The sequence below is a fragment of the Zerene cesonia genome, chromosome 10 (assembly GCF_012273895.1).
Source record: "Zerene cesonia ecotype Mississippi chromosome 10, Zerene_cesonia_1.1, whole genome shotgun sequence".
Classification (NCBI taxonomy): Eukaryota; Metazoa; Arthropoda; class Insecta; order Lepidoptera; family Pieridae; genus Zerene; species Zerene cesonia.
Genome location: NC_052111.1, coordinates 7219965 through 7240661, shown reverse-complemented (window position 1 = coordinate 7240661; position 20697 = coordinate 7219965). Strand labels below are relative to the sequence as shown.

The 20697-nt window shown below is 33.5% G+C and overlaps 1 protein-coding gene and 1 non-coding gene across 4 annotated transcripts in view; both read right to left on the bottom strand.

Moving 5' to 3' along the window:
* Window positions 1-20697, bottom strand: part of LOC119829245 (protein bunched, class 2/F/G isoform) — a 119865-nt gene that overhangs the window by 70414 nt on the left and 28754 nt on the right. The gene's annotated exons all lie outside the window — the stretch shown is intronic.
* On the bottom strand, window positions 9247-9319 carry Trnak-uuu. Its single transcript has one exon. It is a non-coding gene; the product is annotated as a tRNA-Lys (tRNA).

Below are 20697 nucleotides of genomic sequence, written 5' to 3'. Positions count from 1 at the left end.
GATTTATCGTTATTATCGTTTTAATAATGCACTTTACCATACGGATGGTTTATCAAACAGTGTCCGCCAGATCAACATTAGCAATTACATAATAATTGCATTGTATATTCATGTATATATATATATGCTGCATTATTTCGCTCACGTTAGTATACATTATATAAACATTAAAAACACATTTGCAATTAGTACCTTGTGGCATTCGTAGCGTTCTAAACTTCTTATATGTGATTTTCGCAACCGAGTATGGGTATATGGATACATAACCACTTCAATATACATATTTATATAGGTTAATGTACAAGTAGTTTAAATAACTATCACGAAAAAGTCTTCTATGTTGATACATAATATTCGCACATTCCGAGTAAGTACATTAACTATTTTACACAAAAAAACTAAGGCGCCTTCAAATCGTCAATACTACAACAACAACACGGTTTTTATTGATCTATTAAAATACCAAAACCGTTTCACTCAATCGAAAGTTTAGAGGTAACAAAGTCGAAAAAAAAAAACAGTCGAATTGATACCCACCCCCTTTACTAAAAGTCGGTAGAATATGCCAAACAAAACAAAAATTAGCCATAAACATCATACGACTATCTTTGTCTATTTCGATGTTGACGCCGTTCATTCAAACATTCGTAATATACGCCACATACCAAGAGAAAAAAAACAAGCAAGTAACACTGGAGCTTTCAAGTCATCGACCCGCCGCCCTCCCACCGCGCACTCCACCTATCCTCCAAAATGACCGCAAAAACGTTGTGTACATTATTTCGGTGTGCAATGAATAGCAAAATTAGCGCGTCTCTAATATCTGTGTTGCGAATGTAAACAGGTGAGAATGTACCTCTGTGGCTTGAGGCTGGGCAACACGGCAAATTGTTTGCTAGCTGCGTACGCGACGCATGGACTGAGCTTTTTCTTAAATTCAAAATATCTTATAATATAATATATATATTGAAATGGTTATAAAACTTGCCGAGTTGTGTTTCCCTCAGATACTAATTGATTGTTAACACATTCAAATTGCAGTGTAAGCAATTTATTTTTATATCAATAATAGACAGCGGCACGCGACTTTTTAATCATTACGTATTTTCAAATGTGTTTTCAATGTTTCTATGGCAACCATTGGCACAGGCGTCGTCGCGGCCCACGACAAGTCATATCAATCGATAAACAGAATAGCGTGACGTCGGCGGTCGTTTCTCAAGCGAATGCTAAGTTGGGTGTACGCTAAACGTGCTATTTATGTTCCGCATTGCACCAGTTTTATGACTCGCCCGCTTATCCCGTAGGTTCCTTGCAATTTACGATCGATAATAATAATTAAGCCCCATTTCATTAGCATTTCGATCGAAAACTACACGAAACACTCTCTCGTCTCGCAAGCTGGTAAGGAAATAGAGAAACTAATTCGAAGTACAAGAAAAGCGTCTGATTTTTTTCCAACTCTATTTTACATATGTGAATATTATTAAATAAACAAACGGCACACTAATACACTCATAAATATAAAGATAATTCAATATAGATTTAACGGCCGTAAAAATAATATACAAGATTCACATATTACCCTTTTTATAACCGGTAAAGATGGTCAACAAACAATTTCCTTTGATAAGTATGGAAAAGTATAATAAACATCGTTATAGCGAGTTTGTTTGGATCGTCCGATGACGTCAGCGTTCCAAACGAGCGATGAAATCATTGCTTTAAAATAAAACTCGGGGAGTCATAAAAAATTGCATATTAAATGTTATCATACAGCCGGTGCAAGGACCTCTGATTGAGTCGAGGAATGTTCGAGAACATGCACCTAATCAATAACTTGACAGATGCAAATATTAACGATATGCTTTGCCTTGAATATCGAATAGGTATGAAGGATTATTGAAATGTAAAGGTCACAATTCACATCTAATTTTAGCAACTTTATATAAACAGAGGCGGATGTTAATGCTGCAAAGGCGCTGCGCTGCCGTGTGAACGCAGGAACGCGTAAGATTGTACCAGATTTCGGCAGGGAACAAGAATTATAAATACATTATTATTACAATACATAACTAAGAAACACTTTATAAACGTGATTTTAACATTTCAAAGTGTACAATAAAACACATTTCATTAAAATAAATGCGAAAGTTTGTAGGTATGTATGGATTGATGTTTGTAACCCTCTCACGTAAAAACAACTCAATGGATTTTAATGAACCTTAACCATAACATAGCTTATACACCAGAATAGGACATGAGCAATATAAATACTTGCTATTGCCCGTGGGTTGGTCCGCGGGTGAAACCGGCGGCGCAGCTAGTATCTGAATAAATGTACAAATTAATGGAACGTAAAATGAGCTAAACACACCGTTCCGAGTCCACACGGCGCGTGCCACAAATGCCCACCCTGTCGTACAAACGCAGTCGCACATTCATTGAGCGTCGGATGTAACAAGTTAGCTATCTAGGGCATAACGAGCAGGTAAGCGATCATTTCGTCTTGCAATTAATTGGAGCGAGAATCTTTATCGCGGCCATAAATATTCGCCGCGCGAGATAAACAGATTTAGCGCGCGATTGACAAATATTTGCCGTGTCAGTGTGTTTGGCAAATGTTGGTTGAGATTTATGTTCATAGACAAAAATAAATTATAGTGAAAAAAACAGTTTTACGTAATACGTGGTCTAAGATACGTAGCATCAAATTCACGACCAGATGATTTCGAATTCTATCGAAATATTTAAAGAGAACTATGTAGAACTATGTTACAAAATAACAAACTCATCAGAAAAACAGTCTCACTAGTGTAATAAATATTCTAATCTACAACAAAAACTATTGTTAACTTAACTAATATACATTCGCGGTAGGTATGCATAGAGAATTATTAAAAGAAATCTCCAGAAACGCATGATTCTCCCTAACCTACTTACTGCATTTGATTTACATTGATCGCAAATGATATGCTTATTACATAAGAATGCCTACGTTTTACGTAATGGTAACCTAATGAAATACTCTCACGGACTGCTACAATACACCTTTAAACATTTCTCGCCAACTTTGTTTTGAAAATCTTAATAACATCATAAAGCTTATCGGGTTATATATCCAGTGGTTTTATTGAGCGAATAAAAAACTCAAAAGACGATAGCAATCTGTTTATTTGGCATAAATTAAGCAACGGTCACGTGTACGGTCACACTGTCGAATTATATATGTACGAGTAGGTGGTACGTAAAAAATGATACTTTTAAAATATAAAAAATACTGTATTTTAGTATGCGCACTGAATGAACATTAGATTGTATTTAGTACTAGCGGTCCCCCCCCGGCTTCGCTCATGGTACATGTATAGCCTATAGCCTTCCTCAATAAGTTTCAAACAAACAAACTCTTCAGCTTTATAATATTAAGTATAGATGAACTGATTACAAATTCCACATCAAATATTTGGACAAAATTTTAAATGAATATATTTGTTCACCCAGGACCATATATTGATATGCTTTTTTTAAGCAACCTTCGATGCAACTAATTACTTATAAATGGCACTTACTAAGTAAGCTATTAGTATTAGGTCCCACAATAATCTATAGCCTATATAGGACAGTCCTTCACGGCAAGTCGCGGGAAGAACGAGCTCGAACTACATACGCCATATTGTTCGCTTTTAGGGTCTATAAAGGAGTCGCCGAGCGTTTTTAGAATTCGTTTTCAGCGTTACTATATTATTCATATTATTGCGAGTTGCGACAACCGCGACATTTCTTGGTTTTTACTTAACTACAATATCAAAAGCGTTGTTCAACTGTATGCTTCCTATGTGTACTGTGTCATTCCTAATGTTTTTACAATTATAAAGGAGAGAACTTAAAAGGGATGAAATAAAGAAAAAAAAACTTAAATTTTTAATATCAAACGGGTTTGGTCCTTGATATTGTAGTTCGGCAACCTCAGTCACGTTGTTCGATATATGCGTGATACACGTGTATAAAAATGAGATATGTTAATCACAATACCGAAGGATATAACTGACATAGGGATTTCTCATAGCTTTAATAGTTTCCGATGAATACACAATTATCTTTATTCTAGTTATTTTTTATATAGTTACTCATCAATTCATAGCTGCGCTATTAATATACACCTGAACAGAAAGATTAATCATTTTTTGCCATCGATTGCTATGGCAGTTAGAAAGACATAAAATAAAATATACTTCAAATCATTTCAAATAATTTTAACAAAGAGTTCCATTTCAATTCTTACTACCCAATTACACAGCGTTAAACAAAAAAACAATCATTATTACCGCTTAACTAGTATCTACCATAGCAAAACATTACAAATTGCAATTATGTCAAATCAACATTCACTAATGGCCACAATGACATAATTTATTTTTCCTTCTTATTACCATTGTAATTATATTTATTCCATATTATACACAGTACACAATCACGTGATGTTTATAACTCCGTATCGGGGAGGTGGTTGAATGCAAAAGGTCGCTCGAGTCTGAGGAAGGACGACGAGTTTTCATTTACGCAACACTATTGTTCGCTTCATAGCATATACTCTAGTCTACAACATTACTCATTTCTTGCTCCACATTCGCAATGACCAATTAAAGCGGCTGCACCATTAATTCATTGTAACCATTCATTTTATATAATTTTCAGAATACAAAGGGCTAACGCGGCCGCTGATGTCATCGCGCATAAAGGTATATAAGGTGCCTTATATGAAAAGGTTGTGACTTGCGGAATCGATTCAATAATAATTGATTTGAGGCAACTCGGTTATTGTATAGAAATCGATTTACCATTACGGTACAATGCAAAAGTATTAACAATGATATTTTGTATAAAGTAATCGTAAGAAAAAAATCACAAAATAAGACAAACAACAATAATTTTAATACCGTAACTGCGGTTTGGTAAGGTTTTATTTAATACTCGTCTGACAATAGGCTTCTTTTTAAGTATTTTATCGTTTCATAATGACTTTTTATTAAAATATGCCAAAATACAAGGGTATTTTGGCATATTTTCAAATGTAAACAATACTCTAGTATCTCGACAAACTCCACTCCATATTGTTGAATGGCTCTCATTTTCCAAACGGTTGGTTGAAAAGTGAAGACGCGTTGTTAAGATGCAAAACACGTTTCCATGGAAATGACCGTGAGATTCTGAGAACGGGTTGATATTCATCTTGCGTTACGTAACTATAACTCTATAATTTGAAATATAACACGGTATTTTCCGTAGTTTTTATTATTCGTGTCAATTCAACATTACTGCATTAATGTTGTTTACACAAATCCGTCATCCAGATAATTTTATTTTGCTTCGTAAAATAACTTGATTGACACATGATTGGCACGACAATAATAAAATTTGTTGTTTTATTTATATTGTTTTTATGTCATATCTATATTTATTTGCCATATTGTCAAAGACTTTGAAATTAAACGGATAATGTAATAATAACCTATATGAATAAAGAAGAATATAATTATGCACATGGCCGACTTGTACAATTTTCTTTATTTTTAAATGGATTTACATTGATGTCGTTTTTTTCACATTAAGGTACGATTCTATAAGACAAACCTGTGCATAGGTTTCTTACTAATATGTTTTACGCTTCGTAGCTATGTAATATTTATGTCTGTATCGTAATTTTGCTTTAACATTGAGTCAATACAAATTGGAGTCCGCTACCTTAAAAAAAGGCCTTCACGAAACATAACTTGTCCATATAGATTGATTTAAATCACGCCCGTCGCGCAGATACAATCTATTCGAGAGCACATTACAACAAACGTAGGTACCTCACCTACCTATGTGCCAAAGTATACAAGCTACGGACAATATGATTGCATATTACTGGTCGGTATCAATCAAAATAATAACAGCAATTCGTATTTGACACGCAACCAGGCGTTCGCAGCGATGCTAAGTGGACGATATTTCGCAAACTGGATCAAAACGCATAAGAACCAATATCCACTTGAACTATATATTAGTATTAATGTTTGCTTAATTTGTGGGAACTTCAATTTGCGCCAAAGCGATTCGGTGCTATCTAACAGGGCGATATCGACATTTCTATGACACGAAAATAACTCGCTACTTATTAACAAAAACAGTTCAATTAGACAAGAAAATTTCGAAAATTAGGTGTGGTACCTATATTCATCATAGGTACTTCACGTAATGGTATGAGTTACTTTCTTATTTCTAAGCATATGACTAGGAAAAAAGTGACACTGTGATGAAATGAAAAGTGAGTTTACAACGTCAACCAGCAAAGGTTACCCCAATGGTTCAATGGTTTTGATACATACATATAAATACATAAGTACATATTCCAGATTGTAAATAACAATTGATCAATTACAATATCACAATACACAAGTGAACACGGTCTCTAATCGTCACAAGCCGCGCGTGCGCAGATTGACAGCCGAGCGGGTAGGCTTTGTAATAATACTTTATAAGATAAATATAACAGGTCACCCAGCGTAATAAGTCACATTTATATATATATCTATACTCGTACATAGCAATGTTACGTTATTCGTATCGGTCCGTTGCAACTCATAATGAACAGGAATTCCTTTTAAAATAACACTATTAATGGAAAATGAATACACCTTTTAATTTTGTTGAATTTATATCATGTCGTACGCAACATTAACTTCTATGTATCTTTGTCGAAATAATAGTTTAATTACCTGCTCAAAACCTCGAACGATTAACAAAAATGCAATAGTAATATTGATCGATTACGTTTTTAAATTACCGTATTAGTTTTAACATAAATCTGACAAAAATAATAATAAATAACATTTAGAAAGAACTTAATTAAAATTTCAGTGTGATAAAAATGTTAAACGGTGATTAGCTTAATTAGTTTCATATACCCTTCAACATTTGCTATAAAATTGTGTAATTAGGGCGATACCTGATTAATTACCTGTTACCTATATACCTATATACATAATAAGTGAGTGGCTATTTTTATTTTAGGTACTACGTCTTGTTATACTGAAGGATATCAAAAATTAAGCCAAACATATAATGAACCTATGTTATATTCGTATTGTATGGTTCCTTTTTATTTTTAAAGCGTTACGTCTACTTTTTTTTAAAGTTATGAATGAAAGTTCCTATGGGTCTGCTTACTAAAAACTATTCCATTCTCGATACCTACCGACTTTTGTTATTGCGATAAGTCGATTAAGATATGCAAAAGCATAATGGCATCGGGCACATATTGTTCAAATATCTAACAGCGATCTTATCTAACACAGCCATAGAATAGTCCACTGCACACTATAAACCTTTGCATAGTTGGACAATGGGTATAGCCCATATTTCACGTGAGCACTTACAGGCATATCTCGCGCTGTTTATAGGGATGAAAGCGGGGTCAATTGCACACTAAATATGTAACAATTAATTTCTGGTACAGCGCTGCAGCGGCGATATTTCCCATTTAGGCACTTTTGCAATTCCAATTTGCAGTATTAATTTGTGTTTATACAAACATGTCACCGAATCCTTTGTGTATTTCGCTTTCGATTGTTGCTTTTAAGATAGGACAAGTTTAGAATAGTAATTTATGTTAATACCTAACTAGTGTAATTAGTACTTACCTACAGTAACAGAACTAAGTACGTATTTTTTTGTTTGTAACTATTTTCTTTTGCATCATTTCTTATCTGAAAAGATGCCGAAAAATCTGAGAATCTGATGACTGATTTAGGTATAGTTCGCTGAAAATTACATAAATACGATATAAAGTATTTATTGATCATTGTAATAGAACGCTTAATAAATTCACAGTCAGTGTGTGGTAGATGAGAAGTACTTGAAGAGAGGTTTATTTTTGTTTAGTACTCTCGGAAGTATCTCGCCACACAACACGTAAACGATTACCTCCCACATGCTTCTACGCAGAAATCGTATCAATGCGGGCGCTTTTGTATAAAACCCCTATATATTTTTTTTGTTAAATTGACATTCAATTTAAATAATTCTAGAATAAAAGTAAATGCAGTAAAATTGCTGTTAACAAACATTTAATTTCAAATGAATAAATACAAGGAAACGAAACCACCTATTTTACAGATAATTCTGAAGTGCGTAAAATAGTTAAAGCATTTACGTAATAATTTTCTTTAATCGAAATATTTAATCTACATGATACATCAAAGTAGAACAGTGCACAGCAGACTGACTTGTTATAAAATAGCACAAACGGTTTGTGCTCTGTAACACAGATAAAAATGTGAAGCAATCAAAGCGTTGCGTAAACGCACGCACTTGCGATAAGTCCCGGGATAGGCACGAAATTGAGAAACCTATTTTTTATTTTCAATCGATTTCAAAAAAAGAGGAGATTCTCAATTGTATTTTTTTGGGTTGATAACGTGATGTCTTTTCACTGGTTGAACTGATTTGGATGATTTTTTTTTATTTGAAAGCTGGTGCATCCCGTGTGGGCATTGAAATTTGACTATTCAGACAATTTAAAGGCGGTTTATACATTTTTGTAAAAATTAAAAATTTATTTGACTATTTTTCGTAAATACATAAAACGCGAAAATAACTTGAACGCATAATATCTTTGGAAAAAAATGAATGCTAGTGGAACAATTAACGCCATCTTTCGATAAACCGGCATAAAAACACCACAGCATAAAATACTTAATTGAATACAACGCCACCTGGAGGCTCCGTGAAATACTATGTTGCATAGTTTGCAACGAATTAAGCAGCGGTAGCAATCTTTCATATCATTACTAGATGGCGCTGTATGCAAAACTATTCGTTTGCGAAGTACAGTTAGAAAACAAATTAGGTATATAGGTAAATAGGATGATGTATAACCAAAAAAAAAACGAATGATGGGCTATTCTGAATCCATTTTTAAGTTTTCTGTTATTATGTTGTCTCATTTGATTTTGTCAAAATAATGTGAAATTAATATCATATAAAAACAACATAATTATGTAAATTAAAAATATATGTAATACATATATAACGCATTATATTAATTTTAGCATTACTTTTTATTAAAAAAAAATACAATGAAGTACGAATCTCATATTGAAAAAAAATCGTTTTTATGACAAAAAATGTCCTCAAAGGGTCCAGGTATTTCAATAAATCAATAAAAATAACATAGCAACAAATAAAATTTATATAAAAAAAGTACGCCCGAACAGGGACTTGAACCCTGGACCCTTGGATTAAAAGTCCAATGCTCTACCGACTGAGCTATCCGGGCCGATGAGCTCTCTACTAAAAGTATTCTATACTTATAAACAACCTACACTTCATATAATGATTCTTGATTATCCGTTATCTTTCAAATATTTATAGTTATTATTTTTGTTGTTACACAATAACATTTTACAAATGACTCTTAGTTTTCCTTAAATTTATTTTTGATTTATGATTTGAAAGAAAATTCAAGACACAAGCAATCTTTGCTGTTTTGATTAACCTATCATCTTCTCTTTTATTTCCTTTTTTCTTTTCTGAACAGTATTAACATGTTGAACATAAGTTCCTAAGTATTATTATTAGGTAGTAGGAAAATGTTTTGAATGGAACAGTAACGCCACCTATTTCAGCTCCAGTGAACCACTACATTTGCATTTAGTTTACATTCGCCAGCGCTAGATGGCGATGCGAGCGCGAAATGTATAAACGAAATAATAAATTTATGTGTTATTATAATATTAGCAGAATAAAAAAAAAGAAAAGAAGTAATGATGAGCACAGAAAATAAATTCTTGTTATACATTGAAAATTAATTCAGTTCTTTATAAAATTATAAACGTGTGTTAACTAGCTTTATATTTATATAGAAAGATGAGCCTTGCCATCGCATCATGTAGAACTTCAGACCCTGTGGGTTGTCTGCTGCTCCTTGGCGGGAAAATCGAATAGAAATAACACCTACTCTAACACCATGGCAATGGGAAAATAATTAATATTGTTAATGTCCAACCTCAATACACGTAACTACTAACACTATTTATTAGTAAAATCCTACCAACCGAGTAGATGCGTTTCATTTCAACTGAAACAAATGCCTATGCCTGGAAAAAAAATTCCTAATTGGTACGTGAGCTAGAAGCGTAATTGTGTCAAATAATAGGCAACCAAAGTGACGCTTATTGACGAATCACGATACTGAATGCAGTAAAAAATTATGAACAGGTGCCAAAAATAGATACGGATTGTTGTACAAACAAAAGCTCTATGAATTCATAGATACAATTCTTGACGACGCTTTGCGTATTTTAGCATAGCTTCTTAATTGTCGTTGTATATTATTTAGATAAACATGGTCACCTATGTATAGGTAGGTAAATACTAAATAAATAGAATATACTTTGCATTCTTTCCCGACTTCATCCTAACTCTGATAAACATTGGCTTGTTTATATCGCTTTCCTAAAACCAAAACTTATAATTCGCAAATATAGTTAAAGTGAAAAACGAATTCGTCAAGAAGCGTCACTTTACAGTCGATCGACTCACAGTGCGGGCTGTAGACGGTCATGGTACCTGAAACAAGAACAATGTTCGGTTAGATGTGTACTGCAATCGTATTATAGAGTTATGACACACGAAAGATTAATTAGCACAATTTTAGCATCCTAATACGCGTTTCCATTTCGGTTTGATTGTTCGTAAATTGATGTTTGTTTATTGTTTTATGATATGACGTTTTGTGTTTGAAACGTTCAAATGGATAATTTCCAATAGTATGAAACGTGATATTGACATAATATATGTACTTTATAAGAAAACAAAATCGCAGAGATTTCATCGATATTTAATATACACATGTGCTGAACCATAACAAAGGCAACAAATGTATTTTGTTAATATTTTTTTTTTTTTGTTAAGAATTCGACAGACCGTGACCTTGTAACTTGTTCATGCGTCCCTAAACAACGAGAGTGGTTTCGCACTAGGTCTGTGTGATCCGGATCCGATCAGTAGCTGTGAGAATGTGTTTCGAATTAGCCGTAGACCAACTTCTATCTTAGTTTCGGCACTAGATACTGTTGTCCATGAATCTCTATTCCGCAGAAGATTATTGAAGGACTATGAAGTAGCCAAACGCTGGCGCATTGCGTTTGCGAGATTCTAGAAATTTCGTATCTTCGCGCAATACTTTATCTTCTGTGATGCAAAATAAAATCGAAGGTGAACACATTCAATAGGTAGTTATTGTAAAAATGTCCTGTCGCATTACATTACACAATACAAACATATGTATTAAAAATTGTTATATTATACTATACGATAGTGAATTAATAAAAAATGATCTTTTAATTAATTCAGCGCATAAACTTTTCTGTAATATTATGAGTGGCTTCTTGCATCTACACCTATTTCATATGCGTGTAACTTCAAAATAACACCCCATTGTGGTTTAACCGCCTACCACCGTGATTCCCGCCTTTAGGAGGAACAGACTAGAACTTTCCGTTCTCCACACGATGAATAAAGCTTTGCTCGCCAACAGAGGATTTCTCGGTGTCTCCAATAATCTATGTCACATCGAAACCTTACAACTTAATTAACCGTAACAGAGTTTGCAGTTTAATTTAATTACCTATCACAGAGCGAGTCGTTGTCTTTAAAAAAAGTTACGGGAATTAATAACAACCATGTTGTCAACTTGTAGTTGTATTTTTTTTTTATTTATTTATATCTTTTTATCCCAGCTCAATCCCATTAGTTCTTAAGGTTAGAAAATAACAGTTTAAATTTAGTCTTGGTTTAATGTCAGTGGAGATGTTTATTTTTAAGCTTCATTACCTATCAACTGCGTAAACATTATTTGTGGTATGTGCAATTTTGACATATAGGTAATATAAAAATATTAAAATTAGATTTGAACAGATTAAATTAAAACAAATGATCATTCTCTACAGTATTTGACAATTCGATTAATATTCATCGTATACATGGAAGTGTGAACGCAGAAATCAAACAAATTCCAATAATATTTATTCATACAAAAACCCTCATTGAAAGTTATGTTCCACTTGGAACTTATCTACTCTCGGATCGAGATGAAAAAGCCAACCTTCGATAAAGCTCTCAAAATATCGAAGTTTTATATCGGGCCAATTGGACGAAACTGTGGGAGCATTCCAAATAATTTATTCATTGAAATAAGCCTGAACATGGATATTGAAGACTTTTTTACTTAATTAAAATAATTAAATTAGCCATTCACAAAAATCCTATACCCGAGGTTTTTTTTTTTGTGGAAGCTGAACACGTTTTGATCAACGGCCTTAAATAACATTTTTTACTGATTTACATACAACCCTTACGCATTGTAGACGGCAAAAATAAAACAACATTAAGAAAATATATTCTAACTACAAAACGACGTTCACTCATCTGAATGTTATGAAGAAACCAAATAATTAAAACGATACATTTTATTTTTACCATATATAACGTTCGTTTACCACCTGTTATATATTCAAAAATGTTGGTTATTTTTCCTTACTGTAAAATTATAATACACTAATACATAAATGTAACAATTTTTCATTATGATAGTAGTAGGTAGGCATATTTAATCGCAATCTATAATGAAGTAATTACTGGAGTGCGTCGAAATCTAGGTTGAGCCGGCTAAGACTAGACGCGACCGAGTAAGAGGCTCATAAACCGCTCTCAATTTATTGAATACACTCAATATTATATTTACAGGTTTCAACCGCGATATTTATTATATACACGTACGATTTACTTTTCGGTATTTCACATTAAATACAATATGTACAGTAGGTCGTTCACATGATGTAGGTACCTACGTACCGAGTGATTACTTTGTATTCAGAACCTGAAAAAATTACATTGCATTTCCGGTGTCTTTTGATGCGGTAGGTATAATTAAAAGGCTGCTTATATAAAATATTCAACATTTTTGATACAGTCGTCGGTAAAACAATAATACAATGTAAGTATATATCTTATTTTTACAATGAAAAACGGGCCTCCTATAATATCGTACAATGTAAAACGGGCCTCCTATAACTTCTTACTGCTGTACAAAAAAACAAAGAATACATTTTTGATACAATGCATTTAATCTCGTTAACAATGAATAGTAATTAATCTCTCTTCCAAATATAGGGTAATGTGTCGATGAAAAGAAATAAATTTTTCATACACCTAAACGATAAGGGTAAGGCAGAGCAGCGTTTGCCGGGTCAGCTAGTTATTATATATTATCGATTAATGAATTATTACGGACATTAGCTAAATAAGGTTAATATTGATTACGATATCTACTGAGAGTAGAATATCTACGTTGCTTACCTACCTACAAAAGAACAATTTAAGAATATGACTTAATGAATTCAAATGTTACATACACCTAGGTAGGGACAACTACATATTTTGCATTAACCAATACATGACCTATTAAACGTAGATAATTATGTAATCAAATTAATTAAAAAAAAAAAAAAAAACAAAGCAATTGCATTATAGACATAATAACGGTTACGTATCGCGTTATACAAGACATGCATGCACATTTCGCAAAAAACACCGCTAAAAATAAAAAAAGCTGCACTCAAATCTATAAAGCATAATAATTTCATTATTCAAGTTACGTGCATACCCGTACACACACGATCAATGAACTGTGGCGATATAAAAACATTAGCAAAGATGCGTCCACAATTAACAATCGCGAGCCATTATCAGTGCAATTATTAAATTATTATTATTTCATGAATGGCAGCCGGCCGCCGATGGCGATGCGAGTGAACGACCCGCAGTTAATGTCAATACTTAAGATATATTGCGAGATTTCTATCTCGGGTCTCGCGAGCATCCTACGTACTTCAAATGTATTGAATTGTACCTGCTTATAGGGATGAAAATCTCGTGACACGTCCACATGTCATGATACGTTCATAGGTATCATGATATTTCCAAATTACATTGGGAATTAGGTTTTGAAATCGATAAAAATTAATCCAAAATTCTTGTGAAGTAGCAGGACTCATATTATGATGCCACGGCATACGAAAAAGAAACTACGAGAAAAACTCTAAAACTCTATATTTATTTTTTATCTATATTTTTACAATTAAAGACATATTAAAATGAGTATTAAGTTAAATTAAGTATTTACGTAAAGATTTAAGGTAATTTTAATAGTTGAAAATTGAATTTAATTTCACTAAAACTTGAATTATTTTTCATTTTAAACATGATTTTTAGTTTTTAATTTCGTTCGCTTACGTTTTAGGTGTTATATAAATAATTTTATACAAAATGGACCGACATTAATTTAAAAATACCTTATTACAAATATATTGGATACCATTGAATATAAAATGGAAAATAAAACTTAAACAACTTCTGTGCAGGTACAATTAGCCAACATCATAAATACAAAAATCTCTTTCATTCGAAAGAGACACAGTTATTTCTTAGCTTTATTTTTTAATAATGTTTCTATCTAACGAAACAATGAATGTTGAAGTTATAACGAACTGTTAGCCTCCGGGGACTCAGATCTAGACATATTATCATTTCATCTGAAACTACAGTTCTGCAGTGCAAACTCATTTCTGTGCCTGTATCTCTGATCGATTTTTGTGACAAAAAGTAGGTTATCAGGCTTCTGCGGCCTACTAAAACTAGACTTCTATTCAAAGGAGGGAAAGACTAAAACACTTTATGCAGGTGGCGCATCTACCTACCTACTTATGCTATTCATTTATATTAGACTAACTGTACGCCCCTGCTTCACCCGTGGTACTTATATATCCTATGTCACTCAGTGAAGCTGCAGCTTTCTGAAGATGAAAGAATTATTAAAATCGGTCTAGTGGTTTTTGCGTGAAAACGTGACAACACAAAAAATACTAGTTTCCTATTTATAATATTAGTGTAGATGACAAATTAGTGACGCAGTAAGCTATACTTTTGAGCGTTTCTTTCATCTTTACTGTAATGTTTTTGTTAACATTTTAAATCTGAAACGTATATAAACATAATAATATGGTATTAAGGAAATATAATAAACGATTCAAGTTCACGGATCGCGCGCGCGAAGTGCGAAACGTCGAAATATAATAAAGAAGGCGTTCCGTTTTCCCGCCGACAGACAGCACGATAAAAATCCATCAGAATTTAGCATTGAACGATTATCATAATAGCCGTAGTTACAAAATGGACGCGCGATTGGCAAAGCGGCGTTCCTGCGGCAACGCCCAGGCGGCAGGCTCGCCCAGACAGCGGGGCAGGCAAGTGCCGCACGAATGTGTCTAGTTCTAGCCTAATCAATATGCTTTTAGACGGACAAACATCGAGTGCCGTTGCCGTGTCGTGTTACTGTATTTGCGAGACGAGTTTTTCAGGTATTTTTTTCGAGTGTAGCTTCACCGCCTCGCCGGTAAATTGATCGATGGTTTACTTTTCAATAAAACGTCGAAGCGGAATTCAGCGTTATTTATTAAATTGGTATAATAAAAGTATAATTGTAATATTTCACATGTTTCAAATAGAGATTCTGCAATGAAATCATCCCATTAAGGTTTTCATCACTCGTGTAGCTAGCTGATTGATGCAAAACACATGAACACATATCTAAAACTGTCCATGAATAATCAAGTTTCAGATTGTTCAAATCAAAATAAACTATCTATTATACATTGTCGAGTTTGTATGCGCTCAGTGGAACTCGTAAAACGAATGATTTATCGCTGTTGACCTGTTCGCGTTTAAAAGCTTCTTCGGAGGTTGATGTTAAAATGTTACATGCAGGTTTTATATTAATGCATGTTGCAAGTGCCTAGACGCTAAAAGGAAATACATCTATAAAAATATGTAAAAAAAAATTGTCACGATAAGTATCTACATTTATCATGAGTAGGATAATCAACCGATCAAAATCAAAAATAAATTTGTTCAATGGTTCCATGGTTCCATGGTACAAAAGGGTAAAAAATTCTATGATTTCCATAGAGTTCAATCATCCACTAAAAAAATATCAATATTTACTAATATAATACAGACAAAATAAAAATATCTGATTAATGATAAAAATATTAGCAAGATGTTTACAGGAAATATTTATAAATCCAAGCTTTAAAGCTGTTATTAAATCCCCTTTTCCTTAGATCTTAAAACCCAAACATCTTTCTATGAGCATAATATAATATCCTTTCCACACAAGAATCTTACAACGTCACAAAGTCTTTCATAATAAAGCGTATCCCAGCCTATATTTACTGTTCTATACAAATTGGCCAACAAAGCAGTCGGGAAGTAATTTAAAATTTCGCCAAGTATTGAAAAATCTAAGAACGAGTCTGGAACGCTAAGAAACTCTCTATAGTTATGTAACAAAATAATCCAATAGTTAATTGGATTATTTTGTCTAGCACAAATTGGTACGCACTTGACTTAACTTTAACATGCGAAAAGCATAAGCCACATTCTAAGGCAGCGAGCGAGTAACAAGGAAAGAACTAGGAATGGAACGGCATACACTTCCCCTGCCTTCCTTATTCCGCCATTTGGAACTTTAATTTCAGGGAAATATCACACACAAAGCTTTGTTTACTATCAGGTATCTACAAATTTACACCACAATAAATTAACAAAGAATTGTATGGAAAAATAAGTATCACAGCATTTGTAGAAAGTACTTATCATTCATTACACAGGTAAACTCAACGTTCGAGTGGGTGACATAAATATTACATGAACCATACATATCATTTAATCATATTTTCGTATTGCTATCGATAAAATAACGCTCATTAAAGGAACCAGCAAATTCAGGAATTTCCTTAGTGGCCACGTGAACAGGTTTCATATCAGACGAGCGGCCTTGGCGTAATATTGACCTTCCAACCAATTACATATTTATAAATGCGTCATCATAATAGAACGTAGATTTTAGAAACCAGCTGTATATTATATTACGAACCAAATCATTCGCCTTATCATTGGTGACTAGCATCTATGGTCGATTACATATTTAGAATCTAAATTATATTAATTAGCATATTTTATTACATGTTTAGGTATATTATATGGATAAAGCACCGAAACAGTGAACAAAATTTCACTATGTCATCTATACAAGTATTCTGTGTCTATAGTAATAATAACAAAGCTCAAGAATTTAGTTGCTTGTTTGAACGGAACTCTCAGAAACCACTGGAAAGATTAAAAATTCGTTGACCGATAGATATGTACATGATTCCTATAAGGTACACATGTACCACGTGCGAAGCCGTGGCGGACCGCTTGTATTAAAATGGTGATTAACATATTTTATTTACTAAAGGTAGGACACTGTCCGCTATTCGCTTTTCGTTTGTTATCCTCATTGCGGACAGAGATGCGGGTTTAGATTAATAAGTAAACTATTTTAGCGTACGTATTATTTCAACTAAACGTTTACCCTCTTTAACTGAAAAACAACTCATAAAATATTTAAATGTAGGCCTTAAGCAACAAAATATACATGTTATATTTTTATGTGAATAATTAGAACGTACTTTTCAACAAAGATAAGCAATGTCATTTAAAGTTGCGTAACTTTTAAAACCTATCTTTAATCCTCTCCTAAGTAAAATAAATTAATGTGGACGTGCTTTAATTGTTCAACGAAGCAAAAGCGGCTAGTGGGTTAGTAGGAAATTTGGCACACAGTGTAAGAAACTGTAAGAACTTTTTGTTACAGACACGAGGTAAGTTCTGCTGTCTTCAAAGATAAGATCACATTACAGTTTTGTTCCTTCCCCTGAGTATCACGTTAACATGGCACACATGCTAAACTTTAGATCAGTTCACTATAATAAACTGCAGTCTTATGGTCAACGAATACGTTTAGACAGGCCAATAGTAGGGATAAGATGCAAGACGCGGGAGTAATGAGCCCGAGTTACATGTGCCATGATGTTAGCAACTCGGGACACTATAAAGAGCTTCCGAGCTCATATTTAACGTTTGAATGGATCTAATAACATAGTACATACTACTGGTGCTGTGAGAGATTGCAAATCGACCTCGTGTTAACGTTATAACACAAACTATTATTGAGTTGAGGCAAACGTGCTATTGTCTATACTTCTTCTGCTTTCACTACAAAGTCAAAGGCTTTGTACCGCTGTATGCTTCTCTTTATACTGTGACATCGCTAATGTCAGACCAAATCCATTCAATCCCCATTATAAGCGGTGCGTATCGCCGCCACATGACACAACTAGGCCACACGACAGGTCACCGTAATGGAGATCAAGGCCGGGCTAATTACCGCGCTTATTGCCTTTTCGCGACGCTCTAATCCGATACGTAGACAATACAATTCATATTCCTGTATCGATCGGATACATCGGCGCTCGCTATTCTTAGTTATGTATACTTGTATGTCATATTAACTAATGAAGGAACAGGGTAAATGGGCCGATTCCATTTGAAGTAGACGTCGCTGGATATCATTCAGGTAATAATATTAACACCAAGTTTGCATGCGGTCATTAGACAATACATATAACTTGTTTACTAATCGCTTTTTAACCTGGGGATGAATTGTCTCATCTCTATGATAACAGCAATCATATAATAAGCTGTAAAGTGTAAGCCAGGAGGCTTTTTTAATAATCAAATAAATATACAGTTAATTTAAGTAATTACAGAGATCAACATCGGTTACACCTCGATTTAGAATTCCTATAGGAGGAGAAAGTAATAAATTTATTTTAATGAGTTGATATTGATCAATAGAAAAGTTGTTACAAACCAACACCAAACATAGAACACATTTGCAAAAAACACAGCACTTTTAAGAACAAAAACTACCGTCAGTCTCGTAAACTTCTTTCATCGATTTCTAATTAGCGAACGTCGGAACTGCTCGAACCGCCGGTGCACCTAATAAAACTGTTAATCGAGGTTTTTAAAAACTAAAGCCGTATTTGGCTAACGCTTAAGCAACCGAAGTTTTTATGCGGGAAGCAGTTGCATCGCTGCGGTCTATCGGAACAACACTGTCACGCAAGATACAGTTGTGGTTTATCGGAATTATCGGTTACGTTTTGCGAAACGCTTTAATATATTTTACTAGCCCTTTATTTGGGCTAGTTATAAATACCATTATACACTTGATATAATTTCAACGAGGTAGTAAGAAATAAAGCGACGAAGGAGGGTGTAGGCACTGTCAGAACTCTAGGTCAGATTATTTTATCGAAACCCTTGATTGAGATTCTTGGCTCTTAATGAAGAAGGATTACATAAAAAAATCATGCAACCCAATAACAATATTGATTACACAATACAGTAAATTGATAAATTTCGACGAGACAAAGAAGAAACTACTTACATATATATCAAATGACGTTGGCGAATGACATAGAATTTATACTATCAAGATATTTGTAACAGCCTAAATAAACCGTATCGATATATAAGTGAAGCTATAGATAATACAGTTATTTAATATCATGTAACAAAACTGAGATAATGAAAAGATATAAAAATAACGTATTATTGTCAATGTTTAGCTTATCTAAATATATTAGCATTAGAATATATATTCAGCTTGTTGAACATGCATAATTAGAACGTTCGAGCACCGAAAACTGGTAAAATCATGATAACATCTGCATCTTATTTTATATCTGGAAACCAAATCAAATGACATGACTCTTTTATTTATTAATCTTTTATTAAGGACGATTATCATTTATAAACGATTCTACAAACTTATCGATTCCATTTTTAAATTTAAGATGAAGTATTAGTACAATTTCAATAATAGTGACTTCACAATGGCACTATAGGTAAAGCTAGAATTTTAAACTCAAACCGACTTCGAAATTTAGTTCTCTTGTAAATTATTTAACCAATTCCAATATAGAGCTAGAATTATCTAGAATTTAATCAGCACGGTCAGATAAAACGGACATTGTTTCAATACTAATTCAAAGCTTATTCATGTTTGAGTTAAAATAAAATTAGTTATATCGCTGTGTATGCAGAATGGAACACCTTATTCCTGTAAATAGTTATTGACATGTCCTCTGAATACAGCATTCACAGAATCGATACCATAATTTTATTTTTATTAAACAGTATATGAGTATTGCTTTCGGAGGGCGAGTCAAATGTGTGAATCAGAAATTTCGCCATCGGTTACGATTTACACGCTCGTTACGGAGAAAGCCTTATACGGCGCGCAAGAAATAATATGCACTTGCTTGTAAATTAACAATATTACGCCGATCGAAACGAAATTGCACTGGAATAAATATGTATGGCCTTTGTGGTGAATGTACTCGTTTTCGTTGATAACTTTATGAGACAATACATAATATTCAACTTATACCGCGGCGCTGGTACTATCTTTATGATGCAATTTTAACAAATTGCGTAATATGATGCCCCTGCAAGGACTCTTATTAGGATTCGGGGCATTATCTACGACGCTGGCCAAATGCGGATTAGCAATGGTCACATGCCGTCAAACTTTTGATTCTTCGATATGCCAGTTTCCTCACGATATTTTCCTTCATCGTATCTAGCAGCAGTGATGTGAATAATATGCAATTAATGGAAAAATCAAATTATTTCTTGCAC